Source organism: Sarcophilus harrisii, chromosome 2 (genome assembly GCF_902635505.1).
Source record: "Sarcophilus harrisii chromosome 2, mSarHar1.11, whole genome shotgun sequence".
Lineage (NCBI taxonomy): Eukaryota > Metazoa > Chordata > Mammalia > Dasyuromorphia > Dasyuridae > Sarcophilus > Sarcophilus harrisii.
In genome coordinates this window covers 258,234,105-258,248,062 of record NC_045427.1, presented here as the reverse complement: position 1 = coordinate 258,248,062, position 13,958 = coordinate 258,234,105, and positions in this window count along the sequence as shown.

The window sequence follows — 13,958 nt, the reverse complement described above, 5'->3', positions numbered from 1 at the left end:
ATTTAATTTGTGTTAAGAACTCCCAGATGAGGAAATTTCCTTTGCTGGTGTATGTTGGCACTTTTTCATGCTTTGAGGGTGTCAGTCTGAGAAACATTTCTTAAGCACCTACTGTGTCAGGCTCTGTGCTAAACATTAGGGATACAAAACAAGGCAAAAGAAAGCCTCTGCCTTCTATCTAATGAGAGACAACATGCAAATAATTATGTACAAACAAAAATAAATCAAAGTCATCAACATTACTTCCTTGTACAAGTCAAGACACTATGACTTGTGATATCAATGATATAGGATAAGTAGGAAATAATCAACAGAGAGAAGGCCCTAGAATAACAAATTGGGAAAAGGCTTCCTGTAGAAGGTTGGATTTTAGCTGGGACCTGAAGGAAACCAGGAGGCAGAGGTAAAGAAGGATTACCAGTCATGGGGGACATTGGGTAAAAATCAAGGGTTGGAAGATGGCAAAAAGACGGAAAATTGACAGGAAGTAGGAGAGGGACTAAAAATGGAAGATGGGAGGATTCCAAAGACAAATTTTACTGGCTTAGCAGTAAGAGAATAGAGTAGGTGTCAATTTTGATAGGTGCCCAGATCTCACCCAAAATCAAAAAGACATTTATAATGTCGGAAGCTACCCTTGCAGTGTTGGTAGCTTTAAAACTGATAACTTTAAAGCAAAATCCAAAGCAGCTCCCAACTCATTTCCCTTTCAAGGTTTTTTATGTCCCCCTTCAAGCTTCTTCTTTAGCTCTCAGTCATTTTCCTTTAGAAAAATCAAACTTTTCAGTTTTCTTTTTCAACCATTGTGCCAGCTATCCTTTTGCTTGGCCTCTTTTATCTGTTGGTGGTTTATTAGTTCCATAAGTTTACCAGCTGTAACACCTCTGGGGCCCCTAGCAACCCTCCTAAATACCTTCCTATACACAACTCCCAGAGAAGTGGATGCATCTGCTGCAGGAATGGGAAGTCTTAACAGCTGGAGCTGTGGTTTCTCTGGGAGGGAGGGGTTTGGGGCCCACAGAGGGTAGGTCTGAAACAACCTCCCTCAGCTCTGGGAGGGAGGAGATAGGGCCGGAAGGGGCCTGGGCTGGAATCAGCCAGTATCCTTGACCCTCTGGCAGTTATCCCAGGTTTAAGAAATGTCTTTTTTTTTTTTTTTTTTTTTTTGGTGTGTGTTTGTTTTATTTCTTAAAAGGTGGTGGGGACATTATGGGGTATAGGAGTGAGGAGTTGGATTTGCTTTTTTTCAAAGAGTGAATTTTTTTTTTCCTGTGTCCCACGTGTTAAGTTTGGTGATGTTTTAATTTTCTTTCTCTTTCTTTCCCCCTCTGTTCTGGGGCTGGTGTGTTTCTGTAATGTTTGTTTTGGCTGCTGGAGGAAGTATTGACAAAGGAAATATGAGGACAAACATAATTGTTTAAGCAGCCGGGCTGAGAGGAGCAATAAAGGAGAGTTGGAGACAACTTGACTGGGTTGAGATTCATCAAGGCTGATTAACACCATCTTATTGAAAACCTTGTGCCTTCCTACTTATGAATAAGGCCGGGGGGGGGGGGGGGGGGGGGGGGAGAAGAGGAATTTCAGAACTAGAAAGGACATTAGAGATAAATTTGTATAAATCTGTTGAATTATAGTTTCCAGTTGGGATGTGTCTTTAGGTCATTTTATATTCTGATAACCTCCATGTCCAGACTATTGTGTGAGGATAGTGGTAAGGTCCAGGATAACATCCTTGGTTATTTTATCTACCTGTCAGCAGCCTTGCATAGTGCTTGGCAAACAGTAAGTGCTCAATAAATGTGTATAGTTTTTGCAACAAGCTAACAACTATTGCCTAATACATATACAGGCTCAGAAAACAAGTTGCTTCAAAATAGTTAGGAGGGTATGACATTCCTTTAAGTTTTGTTCCTGGGATCCCTTTCAGGTGGTGAATAGTGAAAGAATTTATAAATAGAAGGATGTATAGAATAATTCTACATACACACAATTATATACACACACACACACATATATATATAAATGTATTTATATGTATATAACATATGTATTGCATATATGTATATGTGATATGTGTGTATAAATATGCCTATTTGTGTCTAATGATGGCCATCTTTAGGGCAGGGCAGGGGGGAGGAAAGAAAAAAAAGCAAAAAAAATTATATAAAAATTTACATATTTAAAAGGAATAGCAAATCGTACATAATAGATTTGCAGTTTCAAGTGCAATCATATTTTTATTATATTATGTTATGGAAATACTTGTTTTGTTCCATAAATTAAAAATTAAATACATTTTTAAAAAGGAAAAGAGTTAGGAGGACTTAGATTCAAATATCATATCCAATGATTACTAGTTTAAATGACTTTGGATAAGACAACATGGTCTCCCTGTGCCTCAGCCATAAAGTGATAAGGTTGGACTTGACTCCCAGGTTCCTTTCCTGCTCTAAATCTGTGATCTTTTAAAGCTTAGGGAAATCCTTTTGGAAGGGAAAATGATAAAAGTACACATATGCAGAGAGGATAACAGTTGTGACTAGGTTATCATGGCACATGGAAAGAGTTCAGGACCTGTAGCCAGGATCAAATCTTGCCTCTGACATTTAACTATGACCATATCCAAGTTACTTATGCACTCCAAGTCTTAGTTTCTTCATCTTACTTAAATTGGTAGAAGTTAAAGGAGGACGGATTTTGGGTTAGTATAAGAGAAAGAAAAGCATTCAAACATTTAGAGATATTGAAAAGAGGAATGGGCTATCTCAGGGCATGACCATCACATCTCTTGAGCTTTTTAAGTTTCCAAGGAGGAATCCTGCCCCAGTGGCCATTTTGGGGGAGTCTTGTACAGAGGAATCCTGTCTGTAGAAACACAGAGTTTGAAAGGGGAAAGGGACTCCAGAAGCCATCTGATCTAATCCCATTAGACAAAATATTCTCTACAATAAACTAAAAATGTGGACATCTGTCTTATTTGTGTGAAAAAGACTTCCAGAGAAATACTGTACATATTATGGAGCAGCTTCCTAACAATTAGAGTTATCTATGGAATCCTCAGATATAGAACTGCAAGAGACTTAATTCAATCCCTTTGTATCACAGATGAGGTGCACCTGAGGTTAAGAGGGCTTTTCTAAGCTCACACAGGTAATACATAACAAAATCAGACCCTGGTACATTTGGGGCAAACACATTCTCCCCAGATAAAGTAACGTGGGACCAAGGAAACAGAATTATATGACTTAAAATTTACTGCTTTTCCTATTGGCCACAACAGGATAAACAAGAATGATTCTAATTTTAAAAAATGTACTTCTACCATCTTAGAGATTTCCTGTCAATACAGGGAATTCTGATAAGACTAACATCAGAGAAATGTATTTCCCACAGGAACACACTTGACCGGTAGTAACTCCTATAACCCAGCTTGCACAGCTTCCCTTATTTGAATTCTGTGTACTTTTGTTGTTCGGTTGTTATGTCCGACTCTTCATGACCCCGTTTGGGGTTTTCTTGGCAAAGATGCTGGTGCACTCTGCTATTTCCTTCTCCCTCACATTTTCCAGATAAGGAACTGAGGCAAACAGAGTTAGGTGACTTGCTCAGGCTCACACAACTAAGAACAGATGAGAACTCAGGAATATGAATCTTCCTGACTTCAGGCCAAGGCTCTGTGCACTATGGTGCCATCTAGCCGCCCCTCTGTGTACTCCAAATAAGTCTAAAAAACCAAATTTGTAAAATTATCTCCTAAGTTTCAGACACAACGATGGATAAACTTTTCCCTTGACTTTCAAGGAACCCAGACTAAGAAATTCCTACAATACTATAAATAGTTTCTTGATATGATAGATAACTTATGATACTTGAAGATTTGAAAGGCACTTTACATGTTATTTTATTTGATTCTGTCAATCCAGTGAAGTGCTGTTATTATCCCCATTTTGCAGATGAAGAAACTCACCTAGGGTCTTAATGAAGACTTAGGAAGTTCTGGAATACCAAGATCCAGTATAAGGACACATGGAGCACATAACAGGATGGTAAAGAAAGTTACTTTTATGAGGAAGCATAGTATAATATAAGGGCAGTCAGGGAAGATGGTGGAAATACATAGATCCTTTAGGAAAATCCAGAGGAATTGGGTGCACCCTACTAGAGTCCCAGAAGGAATACCCCATTCCTATTTTCCTCCAACCAGTAAAGTCTGGTGCTTTTTTTAAAGGTTCTTAGCTTGATCCAATTGGACCAAGCACTGGGGTAAAGAAGTGAGGAGCCTAGAGAGAGAGCAGTACCGATAGGGATTCATGCAAGTAGGGGAAAGAAAAGCTTGTAGAATATTGGGGGCTGGTTGAGCGCTCCCACTCCCTTCTTCCACTGTTTCTGCTGATCTTACTCTGTTGGGGATAACTTTTTGATCTTTCTTTAGTGAGGAAGGCAAACCCCTGAGATTATTTCCCCAGGAGTCATACTGCAAGTAGGCATCTGAGACAGGGTTCATATCCAGGTCTTCCTGACTTCCACTACAGCAATCTATCCACGGTGTCAGGTAGCTGCTTCCCCCTCCATTTGAGTGGGAAGTAGTGTGATGCATTTAGTCTGATCCTATCTTTAATATGTGTTCACTGCTTCTTCTTCCACAAGTTTTTTAACTTTAATTGCTCCTCATTTGTGAGAGGAAGGGTTGCTCCAGGTCTCTTCCAGCTCTAAATCTATGATGATTCTGTAGATGACTCTAATTATTAGGAAATTGTTTCTTACTTTAAGCATAAATCTGACCCTTCAATATCTACCCATTGAATCTAGTCCAGTAGTTTTACCTCTGGAGCTAAATAGGAAGAACCTAATTAGTTTTTCTTATGTAACTTTGAGCTGATTTCAAAGAAACATAATGTCCAGGAAGAAAGAGATCATAGATCTCAGGCACAAAAGACTTGAGAGGCCATTTAGTACAACATTCTCATTTTACAGGTGGGGAAACTGAGGCCAAAATGAAGTAATTTATTGAGGACACATTGGTGGCAAGCATCAGAGGTAGAATTTGAACTCAGTGGCAGCTAGGTGATAAAGTGAATAGAACACTAGGCCTGAAGACAGGAAGACTCATCTTAACTGAGTTAAAATCTGAATCGAAGATACTTATTAGCTGTGTGATCCTGGGCAAGTCACTTACCCCTGCTTGCCTCTGTTTCCTTTTCTTTAAAATGAGCTGGAGAATGAAATGCCACAAAAATCCCCAAATGGGGTCATAAAGAGGTGGACACAAATGAAACACAACTCAACAAGACAAGACCTCTGACTCTAGAGCCATTGTACCATTCTATCTCCTATACTGTTGCCCTCTTCAGTACCTGGACATAGCTATGAAATCACTTTTAAGTCTCTCCAGGATAATACCCCCAATTCCTTCAATTAATCTTCCTTCAACTATGATTTCAAAGCTCTTCACCATCTTGGATACCTTCCTCTAGAAAATTTCCACTTCATTACCTGTATCCTAAAATGTGGTGTCTTGATGTGAAAGCAATATTCCACATGCTGTATGACATAAACTGGACGACAACAGTTTTATCACTTCCCTAGTCCTAGTAGCTATACCTTTCTTAATAGTCCAAGGTCAAGTTAGTTTTTTAATCATCACATATTACTAACTTTTATTGAGCTTATAGCATAGTGCCTGGCATAATAATAAGTACTTAAATGCTTATGGATGTTGTTGATTTTAGATTCCTCAACCTCCTCCCTCCATTTTTTCTCAGATGAAATGCTGTCTGTCCATGGCTCATCCATCTTTAACTTGTACAATTGAATTTTTGGAACAAATCTTTTAAATGATTGTTAATAACTTACAATAATTTTTAATACTGTTTGTTAATATCCTTTGGTTACTTATCCATTGGAGAATGTTTTTTGGTCTTACATATTTGTGTTATTTCTATACACACACATAATATTATTAGATATTTGGTATCAAAATTTGGTGCAAAGATATTTTCCCAGTCAACAGTTTCCCTTCTTATATTAGATGCATTGATTTTGTTCTTGCAAAAATCTTTCAATCTCATTATTCTAATTTATTTCAGTCAACATTATTTTATCCTTTATGACCTCATCAACTTCTTTTTATCCCAATTAAATTTTTTTGTCTATTAGATTTGACCCAATGTTCTGCTCTTTCATCATCTCTTTTGATTACTTTTTAAACAGGCCATCAATCAGATCCCAATCCAGCTAACAGCACTAGTTTCTAGCCTAAATCTCTCCATCTTTTCTACAAGATTAGTTTGAGAAGCTAATGTTTTGCCAAACTCTAGGTAAAGTACACATAACCATACCCTTAGAGGTATCAACATGATAAATACACAGGGTGACCCAAAAATGGTGGTATAATTTTAATTTCTTAAAGATTAAGATTTTTGGAACACCCTATATATAATGGGGATGGATACATGCTAATCAAGACAGGAATTTCCATAATTTTTCTTTCCTTGACCCTCAAATACAGATTGACTTGAGCAAAATGTGATTTATAAATAAGGCTTCTTTTCCGAGGAAAAGGGAAGAGCAGGATACCTCAGAACGGTTACCCTAATCAAAACAATAATCATAACAACAATAAAAATAACTAACATTTATATAGAACTTTAAGGTTTGTGAAGTACTTTACATATATCTGATTTGATTTTCACCAGCCTGAGAGATAGGTGCTGTTATTACTCCTATCCTACAGATGGGAGGCAGACAGGGCTTAAGTTACTTGCTCAGCGTCAGTGTTAATAAATTTCTGAGACTAGATTTAAATTCCACATCCAATATTCTATCCACAGTGCCACCTAAATGCCTCACCATGAAGAACCCTGGGAATTTTGGTCCTACTGAGTGAAGGGGTACTAAGCAGGTACTCAGAAGTGACTTCTCATTCCTGCCTCAACTGTGGATGACTTTCTAAGGAAAGGTCTTTGGCTAAATGATGTGGGGGACATCCAGACCAAGATAGAAAGACTATAGCTGAACATTTATTTGATTTCTCTTTATTTGAGGACTATTTTATATTTGTATTATTTTAGTACCTAGAAGTCAGTATAAAGATAAAACTAAAGTTGAATTTGTGAATTTGTCCCTCCCCCTCTCTATCTCCAGGTGGACACACAGACACACAGAGGTAGATTGATTCCTTTTTTAAAATAGTTGATCTGGGGGTTCAAAACAAAGTGATTTTTATTGAGAGATTATTAGTAATTTCTTCAAAAACAAGAGATCAAAATGAATCCAGACCATGTTAGATTCCCTCAGGTACCAATGAGCCAATTGGTTGATGGGCAGTGAAAGTCTGATTAAGTAGAAGTAGGAGGAAATAGTATATAGAGATACTATTCTTCCTTAATTATCTCTCTTGGACAGGTTTAAAGATCTTTCAGAGGGGCATTGTGTAAGTATGTATGTGTGAACATTTATGAAGGGAAAAAAATCTCATGTGTAGGACTCTTGAGAAGAGTTGGACAATAGTAGCACAAGATGATAGGGAATTGAGAGAGGGAATAGCCAGTGTTTATTATCAGGCAAACAACTCCTTATCTCTAACCATTGTTAGAGATAGTTATAACAATCTTGTAATCTATCCCTTTAGTTACCTTGTTAAAAATGGAAATAAGGTTTGTCTGGCATATGTTATTGATAAAGCCATAATTTTTTTTCATCACTGTATTCTTTTCACCAATCTTCCTTTAATAATAAAATCTAGCAATTTTTCATTTTGACTTGTCTATAACTTATAGAATCAACTCCCTTACTATTTTGTTTATTTCAAAAAATTGGGATGACCTTTGTCTTTGTCCTATCCTATGATACTACCTTCATTCACCATAATCTTCTTGCATTCATTTCCTCAAATTCATTTAGTACCTTGTGATGTAATTTTCCTTGGCCTAGTTACTTGAACTCATCCTGGTCAGCCAGATGTTCTCCTTATATGTGCCTACCAATCTTGGATTTTACCTATTTCATGATTTCCTTTCTAATCCAAAGGTCATTCTCTGTGGTGGGAAAAAACAACAACAACAACAACAACAACAAAAACCAAGTAAGTATTGAGCCTGTCTACTATCTTGGCTCTTTTCATCTTGTTCTGAGCAATAGTGGTCCTGATTCTGTTATTACAGGATAGTGCCATGCTTTAAACATTATTTTTTATTGATACCTTTTGTTTTTGTGTCATGTTCCTTTCTAATCTCCTTTTGTCTGCTTATCCAATAAACATTCTTGGATATTAAACAAAAATTGTTGGTATATTCAACAACAATTGGTCTCCATTTTTTTAAATGAAAAATTTCTCATGTATTCTTTGGGGCCAATCTTGATCATTATAATTATATGATGTTTTATGTTATTGTTCTTGATACTGACATTATGTAGTCATAGTATATTTTGTTTTTCTTAATTCCTACTTTCTTCTTTATCAGTTTATATGAGTTTTTCTCCCTATGAATTCTTTTTATGGTATAGTAATATTTTATTACTATTTTATGTCATTGTTTATTTAGGTATTTCTTAGTCAATGCATACCTATTTTGTTTGCAATTGTTTTCCTATTACAAAAGAGCTGTTAAAAACATTTGTGTATGTGTGTGTGTGTGTGTGTGTGTGTGTGTGTATGTGTGTGTGTGAAAGAGAGAGACAGAGACAGAGAGTATTCGAGGGAAAGAAAGAGAAAAAGGGGGCAAATAGAGAAAGACAGAGAGAGAGGGAGGGAGGGAAGAGAAAGGGAAGGAGGGCAGGGGGAGAGAGAGAGAAAGAGAGAGAGAGAGAGAGAGGAAGAGGAAGAGGAAGAGGAAGAGGAAGAGGAAGAGAGAGAGAGAGAGACACCCAGAGTGTAATAAAATGGGGACTTTGTCTTTGCTGTTCTTAGAGTTTACATCTAACAATGGGATTTCTGGGTACAGACACCAATTTAACCATTTTTTTTAAAAGCTTCATCCCAATTGAAAATGGTTGGACAAATTCACAGTTTCAGCAAAAGCAAGAGTGTGTTTGTCTTTTCTAAACATTTTGTCATTTTGTCAAATTTCTGAATAATCAAAGGCCAAATCTTTGATTTGCAATTTAATTATTAGAAATCCTTTCTTCAAATCTGGCCTTTAGACACTTACTAGTTTTGTGACCATGGATAAGTCACTTATCTCAGTTTCTTCAACTATAAAATGGCAATATGACAGCACCTACCTCTCAGAGTTGTGAAAATAAAATAAGATAATATTTGTAAAATCCTTAGGATAGTGCCTACCACATAGTAGCTACCAAATAAATGTTTATTCCCTTCCTTTTCTTTTCCCTTCCCTTCCCAGGGATCTGGAGTAATCTTTCAAATGATTGTTAAACCATTGCTTACAATTTATAGATAACTATTATTAACTATTATCTCATCTGATAATGTCTTTATTCAGGTCCCTCCCACTAACTGCAGGTGTTCCACATGGCTCTGTGCTCACCTCTTCTTTTTTCCTTCTATACTCCTTTTACTTGGTGATCTCATCAGCTCCCATAAATTTAAAGATTATCTTTATGCTAATGATTCTCAATTTATTTCTCTCAAATGAACTTCTCTGTTAACCTCCAGTCTTGGGTTTCCAACTGTCTTTCAGACATCTTGAAATGGATGTCCATTAGACTTCCTAAACTCAACATGTACAAAACTGAATTTATTATCTTCGTCCCTAAATTTCCCCCCTCTCCCAATAGTTCCTATTAATGAGAAAGGCACCACCATCCTCTCAATCTTAAAAACTCTTAAACTAGGTCCCATCATCAATTCTTTTCTCTGTCACACTGTCCACCCCAACTTGATTTGGTCTGTTACCAAGGTTTTTTGATTTCACTCATGTAACAATTATATCCCATTTGCTTTTTTGATACTGCCAGCACAGTGGTACAAGCCCTCATCTCCTCATCCCTGGACTACAGCCATGGACTGCTGATTGGTCTGCCTGTCACAAGTCTCTCCCTATCCCAGGGTATCACCATTCATCCACCAAAGTGATTTTCCTAAAGTAATGGTCTGGCCACTCTCATAAAACTTTAATGGTTCCCTATTACTTCCAGGATCAAACACAAAATCCCATATTTTGGTGTTCAAAGCTTTTCATAAGACTCTTGCATTTCCAGTCTTCTTATACCCCATACCTCCACCATCCCCATATATTGCTCTACTGTTTAATCTAGTGATATTGGCCTGCTTACTTTTCCTTGAACAAGACATTCTATCTTGTACTAAAATTATCTTGTTCTGGTCCCTCTGACTGCCTCTAACCCTTCTAGTCAGTATAGTAAGCAAATTTTATAAGTAGTCAGTATAAAGGTGCAATAGTAAGAAATAAGATTGCAAAAGGGAACCCAAAATCATACTTAAATCATCTCAAAGAGCAAAGAAACATAATTTATAAATGGCATAATATTTAACCAAAATTCATAATCTGGTAAAATATGCCAAACCAGGGGTAAATCATGTAGGTCCTCTTTCTCAAGATTCTGGTCCTATAATATATAAATTCTAGACTGTTGAGATAGGCCAGGATGACCTTCTATCTCACCAGATTTGGGTTTTTTTTTGGTTTTTTGTTTCCTATTGATTACCTGGAAGGTGGAGAGACATTTTCTTATAAAAGAGGGAACAGTCTGAATTTTAAGTATAAATAATAGTCATTTGATATTGATAGAAATATAATCATCACATTTACTATGTCAGTGGTTCTTAACCTTTTTGTGTTGTGAATCCCTTTATCAGTCTAGTGAGACCTATGGAAATGTTTTTAAATGCATACAATAAAATAAAAGAGGATATCAAAGGAAACCAGTTATAATGAAATATAATTTTATATCTATTTTACATATATATACATATAAGTTTGTGTATATATGTCTATGTATATATATTACATTCCAGGTTAAGAATCTCTACTTATGTACATCACTTAAAATTTTCTTGCTCTCCATACTTGCTGAAAGTGAGATTCTTTTTTGTTCTTGTTAGTAATAGTACCTTGACTATTTCTGTGGCACACGGCTACTGGGGGTCTAGAGCTATCACTTTTCTTCTAGATTTATTTGGTTTCATGGACCTTTAACACCTTCTTATCCTGTTAGTTCCATATCACTTTTTATTTTTTAAGGACCTTGAGAACTAAATATATGAAATATCTTTTTCTTTGCCTTACTCGCTGCTTACTTTGTATTGCTAACTTATTTTGCTCACTTTGCTTTACTTAATTTGTCTTTTCAAAGCATTCCTCCTTTTCTCTTCCCATAATCCTTGTTTCTGTTCCTTCTATAATTCTTCTTTTTCCTTCAGCAGGAGTCCTTTTCCTATTTCAGGTATAGTTTGAACCACATGAACTTTGAGACCTCTGAGCTATTTGAGTCAGTGATTTTATTGGTACTTCACTGGGATTATTGAAAATATGATTAATTTAAAAGGACAATCAAAAAACACACCTGTATTTTTCTAACAATAATTAGTGCTCTGCCAACTACAATGTAGAAAACAAAGTTAGAGAGGAAGTGCCCTTTATTTTCAGAATCATAACTTATCTGTAACTGATGGGTGACTCACAGATATGTGTTTAATATCAGTTTCCTGGGAAAAGGTCCCTTTTCCAGGCCAGTCTCCAAAAAGACTATGAAAGTGCTTGCTAGGCGATGTGGGAGATAAAGGAGACTTGTGAATGAGTAAGTCAAAAATTGATTGAGATTTTTTCTGATTTTATCTTTTACTAGCCTATTATCAGCGTGCCTATGCCTATATTACTTTAGCTTTTCAGAGATATCTATCCCCAACTTCCTGCAGAGACTGTTACTATGAGTAACTTTTTCACAAATTCACTCCCTTTTCTAAATTTTCTGTTTCTGTCTCAGGTTTCAACAACTTTCCCATCGTTCAGGTTAGCAACCTTAAAATCATCCTCTTTTTCCTGTTCTCCTTCACTCTACATAATTAATCAGTTGCTTAGTCTTGTTAATTCCACTTCCATGACTTTTCAAATTCATTCCCTTTCTTCACTCATAGGATTATCGCTCTGGTTCAGACCTATAACTTCCCTTGCCTAGACTACTACAATTTATGTTTATCTTTATTTTATATTTATCTACTTTATCGTTCTTACTCTTGTCTCTCCCATCTCTAATCCAACCTGTATATAACTATCAAAGTTATATTCATAAATATGGGCCTGATGACATCTTGTCACCCTCTCCTCAAAAACTTTCAGTGTCTATTGCCTCTAGCATTAAATACAAACTTTTCTATTTGGCATTAAAAGCCCTTTATAATCTGGCTTCAGCTTCCCATTCTAGGCTTACTGTACATTACTTCTCACATACTCTATAATCCAGTCTTTGGTGCCATTTCTCACATACAACATTCTAGCTCCAATATCCATGTCTTTGGTCAGGGTTTTCCTTGGGCCTGGAAATTTGTTCATAGGACACTGATTTTTGCCTTGCAGAATTCCCTAGAGTCTCCTCCTCCCTCCCTTTAAATCAAGGTGTCCCACTAGCTCTTCTTCAGACCTGACCTTCCATCTTCTGTCTCTGTTTAGTTTTACAAACTATCTGCCATACCTAGAAGGTCTCAATTTGACTTTTATCCTTATCTCCTTTTAAGGTTCAGTTTTGGTGCTGCCACCTTTATAAAGCATTTTCCTGATTTTTTAGTTTTTCTTCTTCTTTCCCTTCTCAAGTTAACTTGTTTTTTCTTATTAGTCACAAATCTATATTTCCCCTCTCCCCAATAGATTGTAAACTCCTTTTTGTATGGTACTGGAAAAATTTTACCTTTATATCCTTTATGCTTTGCAATTGGTAGCCATTTAGTAAATGATTGTTGAATTCAATTGAATTGAATTAAACTTTTTTTTTTCTGGTTTATTGTGAAATTCACTTCTGTTCTCTGTACCTCGGTTTTGCCATCTGTATAAATGTCCTCACTTTACCTCACAGAAGGTGTGGGGGAATGTGAGAAGTGATGAGACATTTCTGGAGAGTGCTGGGATCTGCAGCAGGGGAAACTGCGTGTCTTCCCAGTTGTCATGGTACCCAGGGTGCCCTCTGGTGTTTGGTTCCATTATTCAATCTGTACTGTTGCTGAACATTTTAGTGGGTGCCTCCTTGTTATTTCAACAATCTAGATGTTTGTTCTTCAGTGTCACTTTGATTATTAGAGACTCTTAAGCAGAGCCAAACTTTCCCAGAAAGTATTCAGACATTGATTGTTTTGGGGTATTTCTTTTTTTTTTTTAAAATTATTTTATTTTTAATTTATGGAATAAAACAAGCATTTTCATAATATAGTCTAATAAAGAAGATAATGTTGCATGAAACTACAAATCTACAATTCACAGCTTGCTATTCCTTTCAAATATGCAACAAAGTTATCATGTATATTTTTTCTTCCCTTCTCAGATGACTATCATTACACACACATATGTCTATTTATATATACATATACATATATACATATGTATATGTGTACATGTAAAATTATTCTATTCTATACATACTTATATTTATCAGTTCTTTCTCTAGATACAGATAGCTTCTTTAATTGTCCTTTATAGTCAATTGGATATTTATTTTAGATAAAATAACTTATTTGCTCAGAGTCATTCATAAAAATAGTAATGCTATTACTGTATACAGTATTCTCCTATTATGCCCAAAGGTTATAAGTAGTTTAATAATTCTTTTGGGCATAATTACAGATATCTCTCCAAAATAGTTAGGTCATTTTATATTACACAAACAATGAATGAAGTGTCCCAATTTCCCCCATTCTCTCCAATATTGGATTAACAGCCAGAACAGACCTCATGAGCTACTTAATTCTACCTCCTCTTCTCCTGTCCCCATCTGATTTTTCAGAGGAGTAAATTGAAGTAAAGAGCTTAAATAACATACATACATATATA